Source organism: Crocodylus siamensis, chromosome 5, assembly GCF_052110815.1.
Source record: "Crocodylus siamensis isolate JL-2025a chromosome 5, ASM5211081v1, whole genome shotgun sequence".
NCBI lineage: Eukaryota > Metazoa > Chordata > Crocodylia > Crocodylidae > Crocodylus > Crocodylus siamensis.
In genome coordinates this window covers 17,123,650-17,137,739 of record NC_143399.1, presented here as the reverse complement: position 1 = coordinate 17,137,739, position 14,090 = coordinate 17,123,650, and the positions used below count along the sequence as shown (strand labels likewise).

The 14,090-nt window shown below is 42.2% G+C and overlaps 1 protein-coding gene across 1 annotated transcript in view; it reads right to left on the bottom strand.

Moving 5' to 3' along the window:
* Nucleotides 1-13,869, bottom strand: part of PDE4B (phosphodiesterase 4B) — a 388,611-nt gene extending 374,742 nt beyond the window's left edge. The window contains exon 1 of the mRNA XM_090047508.1: nucleotides 13,855-13,869. The gene's annotated coding sequence lies outside the window, so the exon portion shown is untranslated. The remainder of the gene's footprint in view (nucleotides 1-13,854) is intronic.
* Nucleotides 13,870-14,090: the final 221 nt, after the last annotated feature.

The window sequence follows — 14,090 nt, the reverse complement described above, 5'->3', positions numbered from 1 at the left end:
TATACTCTTTGCAAAGTGGGGGGGGGTTGTTTATGTGGGACACCCTATTAATTAATTTAGTGTTCCCAGATTTCTAGTTGAGGACTCGAGCCACAGGTATAAATTTATGAGGTACCCTAAAATGTTAATATGGCCTTTGTGCTGCTGACCAGTGCCTGGCAGGAAGGTTTTACATATCAATAAAACACTGTGTTCAACAGATAGATAGATTGATTTCATTTTCACTGCGAATTTTGAGGGTTTTAATCAGAAACTTCTGTAATTTTTAAACAGAGAAAACCAGGACCCCTGGTAATAATGAAAAACTTATTGTAATTTGGAAAAAAAAATCTGTTTTGAAATACAGATTTAAGTATTGGGTTCAGATGCCGAAGTTAGAGTAGCTGTCTTCTTTTTAAAACAGAAATTCCATTTTCAGGCAAGTACCAGCACAGTAATCCTTCATACTAATCTTACCTTAGGAAAGATGAGGTGAATATGGTACTGCCTGTTCTAGCCCAGAAAAGTAAAAAATAGTAGTCAGGCAGAAATAAAATGACCTTTTTTATCCTATAACACCTCAGCCTACACAATGCTGTGAATTACAAAACGTGGCTATTGGATGGCTTCTTCTTTTGTTTTTCAGACAGAGGTGTTTCTTTCCAGAAAAAGAAGTATCCCCTTGCCTCAGCATGGAAATAGACTCTTCTGGCTAATGGACTTTTTCCATCAACTTTCACAGGAAGGGAAAGGAGTAAAGAATTTAGGGGATTTTAGAGACTATTAAGTAAAAAAAAAAAAAAAAAATGCTTTACACGTGGGAGATCTGACCTTGGAGGAAACATCCACTGCCGGCAACAAGAACAAGGCAGGACCCAGACAGACCACTGCACCACAAGAATTACTATCTATTGCACCAGCTATCATGGGGAAGGAATAAGAACTGAAGTAAGAAAGTGAATAAACCCCTGCTTCTCCATAAAAGTCTCTATTACATGTCATCTGTGTATGGGGACTATTACAATAATTTCTCTAGCATGCAATGAAATAATTACCATGGCAACATCAGACATACTTGAGTAGGAAAAAAACTGTCAAAGCTATGAAACTTTTATACTACAAAAAGCAGTCAGAGATTGAGCTGCACAAGTCACTATGCAATTAGTAGAACTTGGGCATGTAAATCATCTACAGATCTTTGAAAATCTTATGCATAGTACCTGAAAATAACGTATACAATGTACTTCTACGTCACTCAGTAGTTCTGTGTGTGTTGGCATGCAAATCAAATAGAAGAAAACAACAATTGAATGGAACAAATAAAGCCATTTCTATTTGCAGGCATCGTAAAAAGAAGACTTGAGTCAGCCATTGATTTGGGTCTCATGGTTTAAGCCCCTGCTAGGGGCCAGAGATAGATGAGGAAGGCACTCTAGCTAGACATCAGTCATGCCATCTGAACTACACATCACAGTGGTATGTGGCTATGATGTAACAGCAGAAAGATGCATCCATTTTGGGAGAGGCTCCATACTGGAGGAGAACATGGCATGCTATAAAGAAAAGGAGAGTGGAAGCTGCCTATGGAGATGGGAGGCTCTGAATTTTTCTCTAAGAGTCTATTGCTGTGTTGCTTGAACAGTCTAAAGCAACTCTTGCTCTCTAGTAATTCTTACATTATTTGGGATTTTTAAAGACATAAACCAGTTTGAAAATGGCTGAAACCAATTTGAGATAAAATGTAGTATCAGACTCAACTGATTTGGCTCAAACCAGTTTATGCAATGTCTGTCCCAGACCCCTTACTGGTTTAAAATAAACCAGACTCCCCTGGCATCCCGGCATGCTCTTTGGGCTGGGGGCGTGTGCTCTGCTCCACAGCAGGGCTGGCCCCTCCCCGCCCCTTTCCTTGGCTGAAGCACCAGCAGAGACATGCAGGTACAAAACATCTGCCTAACTTCTCTCTTCTAGAAAGGGATTATTTCCCCCTCCCCTCTGCCTTACACAGACACCTCAGTATTAGCTAGCAGACCACATGCTGGCTACGATCTATGCTGTGGGAGACACTGGCAGATAGGCTTTTTGGAGCTAATCAACAGTTGCTTAATGTCCTTCCTTGAAAGAGCTGCTTAAGAAAAGCTCCATTAGTTAATGGAAAGACGCTTTGTTTTCTTAATAAGTTGATAAACACTGAGTTAGGGGCTATAAACATTCTTGCTGGGCTGTTTGGGGGGGTGGGGAGGAGGGGAATAATCAGAGCATCCTGCCAGGGCCTGGCCACACCCCATTCAGCTCAGCACTGTGGAAGGGAAGGGAGGGCTGCTCTAGCGAGCTACAGCTTCTAGCCTGAGCCACTGCAGACATGTGCTTGCATTTCTGGGACGTCTGTCCAGTTACAAAACTGAATTAGCCTAGCCAGGTTAGACTAACCTGCAAATATTGAATAAATTAAGGCTCAGGCTTTCTGAAATGTCTGTCCCTAGCCCAGATCATCAGCCCGAGAACAGCAAGAAACTCTTCAAAAGACAACCTTGTTTTCTTATCCATCAGTCACACAAATTCATCAAGATTGGTGCCCAGATGTTACAAGGATTCACAAATAGTACCATGAAGTCAACAAGCCTGTTTACCTGTTACTTTACTCATACTCTCCTTTGCACATTATGGGAAGCATGTCTGGGATTGGTTAGAGGGTTTTTTTAGGCAGCAAAGTGATAGCTGGGAGGCAGAGGGAAGATGAAATACTTAAAAAGTCCTAATTTTCATGAAGCAGATAGACTATGCTCCTTTAATGCAACTCAGGTTGGGTGTTTGAAAATCAAGGTATGAGAATTAGCAATCACTTTTGAAAATGGAGGCCTGTATTTTCTGAACAGATTAAATATTAAAAGGGTTAATTTCATAATTACATGGTCCCAAGCATAATTAGCAGTTAAAAACCACAGGGTGCAAACAGAAACATTTAAATAATCCATAAGTCACAGCAGGGTTCACTGAGGAGGCAAACACGAAGGAGCCTACAAAATTTTTTTTTAAACCTTAATAATTAGCAAAAGAAAGGTTTAAAAACAAAGTTAAAATCATCCGATAATTTTGTGGTTCATTAAATTTTGTGGTTCACCCTACTCATTCAGCTACACCCATTCTATGCATGTAGCAATTACTAAATCAAAAGATAAATGTTAGGTTAAAAGATTAACACATAAGTAAACAAAACAAAGAGTATCTTCAGAATATGCCCAATATATTACTATTTTTCAAAAACCTATACACAGCTATACACTCTCCATGACTGATACTCTTGGACCAATGACAGGTAAACTGTCAGGAAAAAACGGTTTGGAATTCCTTTCCTTAAGAATAACTTTCATCAAAAGCTTTAGAGCAACTGTTTTTCAATGATGCAATGATATTCAATACCCAGGCAGATTCTACACCAAAAACTAACCTCCCTTTCACTACTTACACTCAAAAATGTAATACAGGGGGTGGGGAATGTATCTCTCACCTTATTTGAACCATCTCCAATACAGATCACTCAAAGAGTTCAGCTTTGCATGAGTAATACAGGCAAGCCCTGCTTAACGCTCTTAATTGGTTTCGGGACAACAGAGTTAAGCAGAACTACGGTAAGCGAAACCCATTTCCCCCATAGCATTTAACGCAAATAGAAATAATTGGTTACTTCTGCTTCTTGCCGTAGCTTCTCACCATCACCGTCGCTTTTCTCCCCCCGCCCCCCAACCCGTCTGACATCCTCTCTAGCACCAGGTGCCAGCCCAGGCTCCCCACTCCTGCTGCTCCGCCCTGGGACCATGCTGGCCCTGGCCCTGCAGCACCAGTGCAGGCCCCAAGCTTATGCCCGCCTGCCCACCCACTGGCTGCCAAACAAGGTTGAATTTTAAATGAGCCCTATAGCAAAATAGCAGGTCCTGCCTGACCAACCTGGTTGCCTTTTATGACCAGGTGACTAAATCCTTGAATCACTGTGGACATAGTCTTTCTAGACTTTAAGAAGGCCTTTGACACTGTCTCTCACCCCATCCTTATCAATAAATTAAGTGACTGTGGCACTGATGCCTACACAGTTGGATGAGTAAAAAATTGGCTGATGGGGTGCACCCAGAGAGTAGTGGTGGATGGGTTATACTCAACCTGGCAAGATGTGAGCAGTGGGGTACCCCAGGACTTGGTCCTTGGGCCCGCACAGTTTAACATCTTCATCAGCGACTTGGACGAGGGGGTGGAAAGCACGCTGTCCAAGTTTGCTGATGACACTAAGATGTGGGGCGAGGTGGACACACTTGAAAGGAGAGAGAGGCTGCAAATAGATTTAGACAGACTACAAAAGTGGGCAGATGAGAACAGGATGGGGTTCAACGTAGACAAATGCAGGGTGCTGCACCTTGGGAGAAGGAATCCACAGCATACCTACAGGCTGGGGAGTTCCCCTCTTGAAAGCACAGAGGCGAAACGGGATCTTGGAGTCATCACTGACTCCAAGATGAACATGAGCCGCCAATGCCAGACCGCAGCCAGCAAGGCCAACCATACCTTGTCATGCATCCAAAGATGCATCTCAAGCCGGTCCAGAGAGGTGATACTCCCCCTCTATGCAACTTAGGTCAGGCCGCACTTGGAGTACTGTGTCCAGTACTGGGCACCGCACTTCAAAAGGGATGTGGCCAGCCTGGAGAGGGTTCAGAGGAGGGCCACCCACTTGGGGAGGCAGCAGGACAGGTCCTACGGAGAGAGACTGAGGGACCTGAACCTGTTCAGCCTCAGCAAGAGGAGGCTGAGGGGGGACCTGGTGGCTGCCTACAAACTCATCAGGGGAGATCAACAGCAAATAGGTAGAGCCCTTTTCTTCCCAGCACCACCTTTCTGTAGAAGCTGATGGAGAATAGGTTTAGGTTAGAGATCAGATAGTTAGGGTGGCCAAAATCTGGAACTAACTTCCCAGGGAAGTGGTCCTCACCCCTACCTTGGGCAAATTCAAGAGAAGGTTGGATGATCACCTGTCTGGGGTCTTGGAACCCAGCATTCATTCCTGCCTAGGCAGGGGGTCAGGCTAGATGATCTGTTCAGGTCCCTCCTGACCCTAGCTACTATGAAACTATGAAAATAGCGCTAAGTGAAACCATGTTAAGTGGGGGCTGCCTGTAGATATTCAAATAAACTGTTTATGACCTATAACACAAATGTACACTCATCCATAATTTTCCTGCAGATTTGCATGTGGGTTTTTATTTTCCATAAGAACAGCAAGCATTTCTATTGACTAGATGAGCAGTATGTTACCTTCAGCTACTTCTGACTGTTAAATGCCAGTGGTTGAAATGTGAAATTTGGATAAACTCAGATTTGTTCATAATGAATTTTAACAAGAATATGCCAAAAGCCAGCATCCTCTGTTCAGGGCAGCACACACCGGTGACAAATTAAACTAGAGAATGTGCATTGTGAAAATCTTATATAATGCTTGTCCAGTTAAATCAACTGCACATTTACATAAGACTTTAAATGATAAATCTGGCAAATATTTATCTAAATAAGATGCATTTTCAACATTCAGACTTTTGGCCAAGCAAGTGTAATAAACAGCTAAGAAATGTCTGAAGATTTTAAGACAGTAGATCATTACACAACCAGATTACTGCTAGGTTTAGAGTTTGCTGCTGTGGTAGAAATGGATTCAGTTTAGTTGAATAGTTCCAAATATGGAAGCTACATATAAATGATCAATCTTAGCACACAAAGTTGCTCTTTCAAAGGTTAGGTAAATTATGCATCCAGAAAAACATTTTTAAATCATTGGGTGGCAATGCTCAATGTACAGACCAAACTACAAAAATCATCCCAAACATCATACATGTTTGAATTCTCCACACCACTTAATCCAAATGCACATACAAGCAAACACTCCTAACACACAGGTACATCTGGGCCGTTCATATTTATCGATCTAATATAACTACATTCATAAAACATACTTAAATTTCCTGAGGATGTACTGAAAACAAATAGGTTAAAAATAAAAATCCTTCCTGACCTTTCACCACATTCAATTTAAAAAAAAAAAGTGACTGAGGAAATGAAGTACTTCTCTTTTCATATCGGTAAACACTCGGTTCAGGACATGCACAAAGCAAAAGGAAGGAGGAGCCACAAAATTTCTCTGTTTGAAAGCTACACAAACCCCAACAGATCACCTCTCCTATGGGAGAATGCAGGGAGCAAGGCTCTACTACCCAGCAGAACTCAGGGATCCAGGATTCCCACATGATCGTATCTTGGAGTATGGGCTCAGAAAAATCAGGAGTTCACTTACTTTAGCTGAGCTCTACCCACCTCCTCCTAGGTAGGAAGACAGAGTGGGAAGGCACACCGAAACACATTAAATGTTAACATCTGCACATGTTTCTACGTGGACATCCACATTCTTCTTCGTTTTGTTTTGTTTTTTAAACCAAAGGTGGTGCTGCTACATAGATCTGTCCCCCTTCAACCTAAAGAAGTCTACTCCAAACTCAAGAGAAATAACCACACCATGTTCTATGGTGCACTACTGGTAATAAGGAAGCATACAGCAATACTAGTCACCTCCTTCCTCATGTTTTTTAACCCATTCCCCCTTGCTCCCACCGAATTAGCTTATCTGTACCTGCTTCCACATTGGACATGTGGCTGAAGCAGTAAGCCCATGCATTTTAAATCTACAGCATCCTAGGTGTTACTAATTATATTTGGATTTAAGTTTGTATCACATTCTTGAGAAGGTCCTATGGGCCTGATTCTATTTGACTTATTTAGCGTGTAGTGCAATCCAATTCTACTCAGAAAACTGTTAGTACAAAAGTTGATTCCCCCTTTCCTCCTTCACTGCCTCTTGCGACTCAGTCAAAGGTAAGATGGCTGTTACAAAAGCAGATGCATTCATGGATTTCCAGGACCTGAACAGGGTAGAACAGATATGCATTTTGGCACCCAAATACATTTGGACATCTAAAAGGTAGAATGGGATCTGGCCTTGTATGTGATACATTCTCAAAAAGAGAACACGTTCCTTATTCACATTCAAACTCCGGTGTATCCCACATGCTTCCTTATATACTGAGATGATAAAACACCTGCAATTCTTGTTTTTCATAAGCTCAGTGCATAAAGGATGATCATTCCTAGTCTTAGTCATTTTTCTGTCATTTAAAAAAAAAAAAAAAATATGAAGGATGCACTTTTAGGTCAGCTAAACCTGACTCGATGGCTAGGTACAGACATTCAAAAAACCCAAGGCAGAACGATCTAAGTTATGCACTTTTCTGTAAGTGGCCTACTTCAGATCAGTAGTAAACTGAACACATATTTGCCCTTTGGTGGGGAGGGCAAATGTTAGACCAGGTTCTGCCATTTTTAAACTAGTCTGTGTATGCCAAACTTTTGGTCTCATCAGAATAGACATAAATGGCAGTAGAAACTACTATTTCAGGAGGCTGGGTGTTGAGGAGTGCACCTGCCTGACTTCACCCCCCCCCCCACAGGGCCGTTCTGGGGCCAGCGTGCACTGGTGCTGTGTGTGGCTACAGAGGAGCGCGTGGCAGGGGTGCTGCGCATGGCACTGCGGTGGTAGTGACGCTGAAGCCACTGTCACCAGCCCAGTCTGGGAGGGCTAAGCCCTGTTAGCCCCACCCTTCTGCCACCTCTGGGCATAGACCAGTTTTGTGTGCCAAGCTTCTGTGTTGTTACAGGTATAGACCAGTTTCCAATAACTTATACTGGTACTGGTTTGTACCTGGCCAATATGGTATTTGTAAACATACTCTAAATACAGAGAGATCTCCCTGTGTATGTAAATACAAAATTATTAGCAGCTACATGCAACACATTACTCACACAACATTGAAGGAGAATGCTCAGAATTGGTTTCCAATTATAAATACTTTGGACAATCAGAATTCAGCTAATTTAAACCAAAGATAACTGGTAATATGAAAGTGAAGCTTTACCTCTCAATTCGTAGTTTATTTCTTATCTTCAATAGTCTAGCAAATCAACTTCAGTGGCAATTTTACTTGCATCACGCTGGACTCCTAAAGAGGTTATATGATGTAGTCCGTGACAGCACAGGAGTAGACTGAATGACCCAGGAAGTATCATCTAGTTCTTTACTCCTGTGTGTAAGACATGAGCTAGAGCTTAGAGTCAAATCCTAAAAGAGAAAGATCAGTGAGCATGTCAGAGCCCACTTGTAGGAAAACTGCTATCAGCACAAGCAGGGAGGGAAAGTCAGGATCTGGCTAGGGCAACATTTCCCAGGGGAGCCCTCAGAGTTGTAGTGAAATAACAGTAGTGCTGTTGGGAAATGCAAGCAAGGGACAAGAGGTCAGCTGAAGTTCCAAGCTCAGTAAAGGTGCAGTGTGCAGCCATAACTTGCACAATTTCCCTTTTCACCCATATAGGGTCACTGACACAAGAAAAACCTCTATGCATTAGCAGCAGCATCGGATAGCAGAGGAGCCAAAGGCAAGAGTCCAGCTTCTTATGATGGCTTCACTCAAAAGGAGGAAGTGCTGTCTCCCCAGTAAGGCTGGGTGGGCAGAAGAAAAAAAAAAAACACCTGGCAAGCTCCCTTCCAGTCTATGCATCTAAAACCAATACTGTAAGAGAGAGAGACCTCTACAATGAGGGGGATCCAGCATCACTTACATGTCCTGTATTTTCATATGTCATCAGCCTTCAACCCACTCCTATAAGCCCTTTCAGCCCCACTGGACAGCGAGATATTGGTGAAGCAAAGATGATTTTTCTGGCCATTATCTGGCAGTAGAAAACCAAAAGATCCACTTCTTAAATCCATTTCTGGGCCACGAGAAAAAAGTAGTTGAGGACCAATGGACTACATTTAATAGGGAGAATGCGTCTTGCATAACCTCTGTATGGACCGCATCTAGGAGGTTCAAGTGTTGGTTGCTGCAATCGTTCTCCAGTTCTCCCCTTTGTTTCACTTTTTATAGAGGGGGCAACTAAACACTGCATCATCCAGAGCAAATAAACATTCCCCCTGCATCCCATCCTTACGCAGAGATTTTCCTAGCGCACAGATTTGTTACTGGGAATTAGGATTTGGGCCCAACTGCAAAGATAGGAGGTTTCAATTTTTTGGAACAGAGGTATCTAAACTCCTTGAGTACCTGACTTGTTAATACAGGGAAATCACAATATACATTTGCTTCTGCCTTTCCAAATGTTTGTTCCATTGTTATTTACTAAAAAATGAGGGGCTGCACTGAAGACACTGGCCTATGAAGGGTGCAGCACGTAGCCACACTATCTTCACAGGAGCCTACACTTTCTACAGCAACCCTCCCTCCCTCAACATCCTTTCATAGTCCACTACCCGTTCAGACTATTGCTTACACAACCCTATGCAAAGTCACAGCTATATCTCATCATTCAAGGTACATCCTTCACCCTCCATTGTAGAAAAGTCAAGAGTGATCTGGTCTGCCCCATTAAAAAAAACACCCCTCCTGAAGAAGGTAGGATTTGCCACTGATAACATAACCAAGTAATGGGAACAATAGTAGTTAATTATTTTTATTTACAGTCCAAATATGTATTGCAGTTAAATCACTGAGTATTATATGCATACTTTAAGGCAGATGGGAACAACAGAAAATTAAGCACTTAATCTTTTTGTTTCAAACAGTATCTGTGCTTAATGTAATGGCTTGGATTACAAAGTACAGTCTTTTATACGCCTACAACCAATATATTTTTAAGCCTTCCATTGTAACCATATTTTAAAAATCAGGTGCATATGTGTATTTGGTCAGAAAGCAGTCACATGCTTTTAGTACAAATGCATTTCACTATAGCATTAATAAGCCACTTACTAGCACTCAAAATATAAAACTGATGACAAAATGGGCCTGGCCTCCTCAACATCATTAGTTTTCATGAGCAAAATCCCCATTTTACACAACAGCATGTAGGAGGTGTTTTTTACCAAAAGAAAGCTATACACTACAAGAAGCAAAAGGACCCAAATATACATGTATGCAAGTTGAAAAAGCAGATGCATAACACAGTCCCAATCCTAAGAGGTATGGGATTTGCAGTACTGAGAAAGACGACGACTATGGTAGCTTTAAGCCACCTTTGTACCCATCATATCCTAGGATGATCTGGGAGCTGGAAAGCTTCTCAGCATTTATCTGGATAACCCTGAGGAGTTAGGTTGCCACTGCCTCTTTCAAATGGCCAATGAAACAGCCCTAGAAGCTGCAGCCCCATCCTCCAGGACAGTGGCAGCCAACCATTTTGGCAGTTGCACCACAAATTAACACCACCCCCTCCCCAGAGTGCCACATCGGTCCTCATCCCCGGCCTGATCCGCTGTTCTGCTTTGTACTGTTTGCTCCCCATCTGATCTTCTACTCTGTTTTCTGTTCCCCGCTGTCTGTCATTGTGCTGCATGCATCTCCTCTCCCCAGTCTGTCACATGCCACACATGAAAGTTGCCCATGACACTTGCAGTACGCATGCTGCTGGCTGACCACCCCTGGTCTAGCCCAAATTCCATCCCATCTTGCCCCTACATCTGTACCTGCAAAGTGCCGCTCAGAAGTCAAACGGATGTCTGTCTTCAGCAGTATCTGTATAATGGCGATTCTTCCTCTGGCAGATGAATAAAAAGGACTCTAAAAGCCAAAGCTCTGTCCCTTTCACAGAATCAGATCATGTCAAACTGGCTCATATACAAGCAGTTGAAAGAACATTGATTTAAAAAAAAAATAAAATCCCAGTTTACATAGTGCAAAGAGCAAGACCCAGACTTATAAAACTAAGGCCTGGCCCCAAAATACCTCATCTATGATCAAGAGCCTCCAGCTCCAGTACAGTAATATTTTAAGTGGTTATACTGGAGACTGCCTGTGCCTACGAGCAAGTGTGTCTGATTTACAGGCAAGTATAGACCCTATTGAGGTCAATGAGAATGGTAGCCTTCATTGAAGATAAATTAAATAAGCAGCTGAGGTCCTTTATGGAGTAAGACAGCTGAAACAACAGAGTACCTCACCCAAGGGAGTAGGCCACATGCAAGGCCAAATCAGAGCTGAGTTATGAGGGAAAAGAGGGTTTTCCTCTGGGGACTGATTACCATTTCAGATTCTGATGCATCCGGCCTCAGCAAGTAGCAGGTTGCTCTCTTTCAGCTTAGGAAATCAGGAGATGATAAAAGCAGCAGTGATAACATAGCTCTGGGAGGGTGCCAGGAGAAAGCAAGCAAGAAAGAAAGAGCATGTGATACTTCTTTGGGGAGGAGTGTTAGTTGTGAAGAGGCCCACAGTTGTGAACAAGCAAATACACCCCATCTGTCTCAGGAAATGGACCCTGTGTACATTCTTGGCAAATTAAACACGATTACCCTCGAGATATTCCCATCACCGCTTTCTCCCAAGGCCCCAAATTTTGATTAGCCCCTCAGATCAAATGGGAAATCAATATTCATACAGTTCCTTTCATGTATATATACATCTCTCTATATATATATGCACACGCAGTTCCTTTTGGATATAAAAGGTACTAGAATTTTGTTTTCTAGACTATAGTAACAAAAGAGGTCTCCTTTTAATTTAATCTAAAATTAACATGAACTGTACACTGTGGTTTATCTAATTGTCCAGTGATTCCTAACTCCTGCTATATATATAGTGGAACACAGGTATTGCTGTGCCAGATGACACGGATGATCCGGGTGACTTGGAACATTTCTACACCTGTTCCTTGGGGTTCTGAGAGCACCACCACGAAGCACAGACTGATCCACCCACGCCTGCTCCACACGGAGACATGAGACAGTAAAGCTGCCCCGGCTGCGCATCCTGCCACTGCTCTCAAGCACACCAAGAGACAGGGATATCAGGAGCAGCCGTGAGAGAGAGAGAGAGAAGAGAGCATGGGAGGGGGCGGGGGGGAAATGCTTAGGCGTACAGGTTTCCAGGGTTGGCATACGTGCAGCAGAAGCAAGTGGGCACGGCCATGCTCTTCTCTCGGAAAGGCCACAGAACAACATTAGTTTCTCGTCTTGGGCAGCAGCCAGAAACAGGAGTTCCAGACCAGGCAATAATGGAGCAACAAGGTAAATTTCTTCCTGTGTTTTGTCAACGTCATGCCATATGGTGAGTTTTATTCCTTTAAAAAACCCTAAATCTTTATCCTGCTTGTGAGCCAGTGAGTTCCAACAAGACTCTCCTTTCTATAAACAAGCAGCTGTTTTTATCATTTTTAAACTTTGCTTCTTTTAAATCTCTGGATTCCTCCTTATTCTTGAGGAAAAAGGGCATGTAACGTTCAGTTTACCTTTCCAGCCTTTGTTTCAGTGGTGACCCACAAACCTACTGAAAAGTTGTTCAAAGGAACTATTTAAACGAGAAGAAATACAACCAAAAAGCACATATACTTCTTTCAGCCATGACCCTGGGAAAATGTTAGTAGGCCAACAGCAAAGTCAAGTTCTTAACAGCGTGGATGTCCCGATTTCAGGGATATCAAAACATTATGCGTATGCCAAAGAACAAACTGAAAACACAGAATGAGAAGACTTTAAACAGCTCTGTAAAGGAACAGACCTCCAGTGAACCTGTTTGTTTCTTTTAAACACTTTCTACTCAAATAATGATTTGCAGGTAGGGGGCCTTGTACTAGTCTCTCTAAATCACAAACAAATTGTTCCTAGGAAGAAGGTGCTCGCCAGTGAAAAGAAACTCTATAAATAAAACTGGAGGAAAACAGTATGCTCCAAAGATGAGGAAAGGATAGGGGGAGTGAGGGGAGAAGAAAAAAAAACAACACTCTGCCATGGTCATTTTTACAGAGCTTTACCTCTGGTAAAAAGGAGCTTTCCCACTTGCATAGTCCCAGAAAACTATGGGGAAGGGAAACAGGTATAAAAGTAAAGGAGTCCTCTGGTTCAGCCAAGTCCTGTATGGATCCCTTTTTGGCTGCCCCTACTTCTTTGATAACAATTTATCTTCCGGTGCAGGTCTCCAACAAGCATTTCTAATGAAAATTCTCAGAATTAACAGAGAAGGATGCCAAGAGTACTCGTTCTGCTTTGCCTTCTCTCCCCTTACACTGCCTTGTCTAAAGCCTATTGGAAGCTCAGTGGATTACAAGGGCAGAAACAGTAAGATCCATCTACAGTTTACTTCTTTAGGTTTCCCAAAGAGAGATGCACAGGATAGGATTTAAGTTCCTCCATGCAAGAAGAGATGGCCTGGGTCCAGGCTTGAGAAAAGCGTGAGAAACTGCATTTAAAAGGAACAAGAAATCTCAAGCAAGTTCCAATTTTCATGGTCTTCCTGCAATCCAGTTCCTAATTGTTGTCTTTTCTTCAAAGAGAAGCATCCATGATTAGCCAAAGTAGGTCAACTTGGGCTGCTTCATACCTTTTACACAGCACATAGGCACCACAGAATAAGCACGGTATTCCTAATCATTCTCTGTATTATCAGGACATGATTTTCTTTGGATAGAGTCCCACTATACAAAACATCTTCATCTTGATAAGCTTCCATAAAGATTTATTTTTACTACACACACACACACACACACACACGTATGTATGTATGTATATATGTATGTATGTTAAAAATAAATCTTTATAGAAGCTTATCAAGATGAAGATGTTTTGTATAGTGGGACTCTATCCAAAGAAAAGTACACACACACACACACACACACACACACACACACACATACATATATACACGATTGCTTTCTAGAGCGCTTATAAGGTTGAGTCAATTTGCATTCTTATTTGAACTCATACAATTTAGTTTCAGTAATGGGCAGTACTTGAGAATTACTCACTTCAGACTACTCTCTTCCCATAGCTCCTGGTCTCACTATTTATAGGTATTCTTAAAGGCACATCTGTTGCAAGAAACTCCTTCTCAGACGTATCTTTCACATTTGACAAGTACTCCTGCAATTTCAGAATATTTTCTGTAATATTTATTCCAATGGCATATGGTCTATTTCTTCCCTGACCAATTTCTCATTAAAAACATATTTGTGAAACCACTCACAACCAAAAACAAACTACC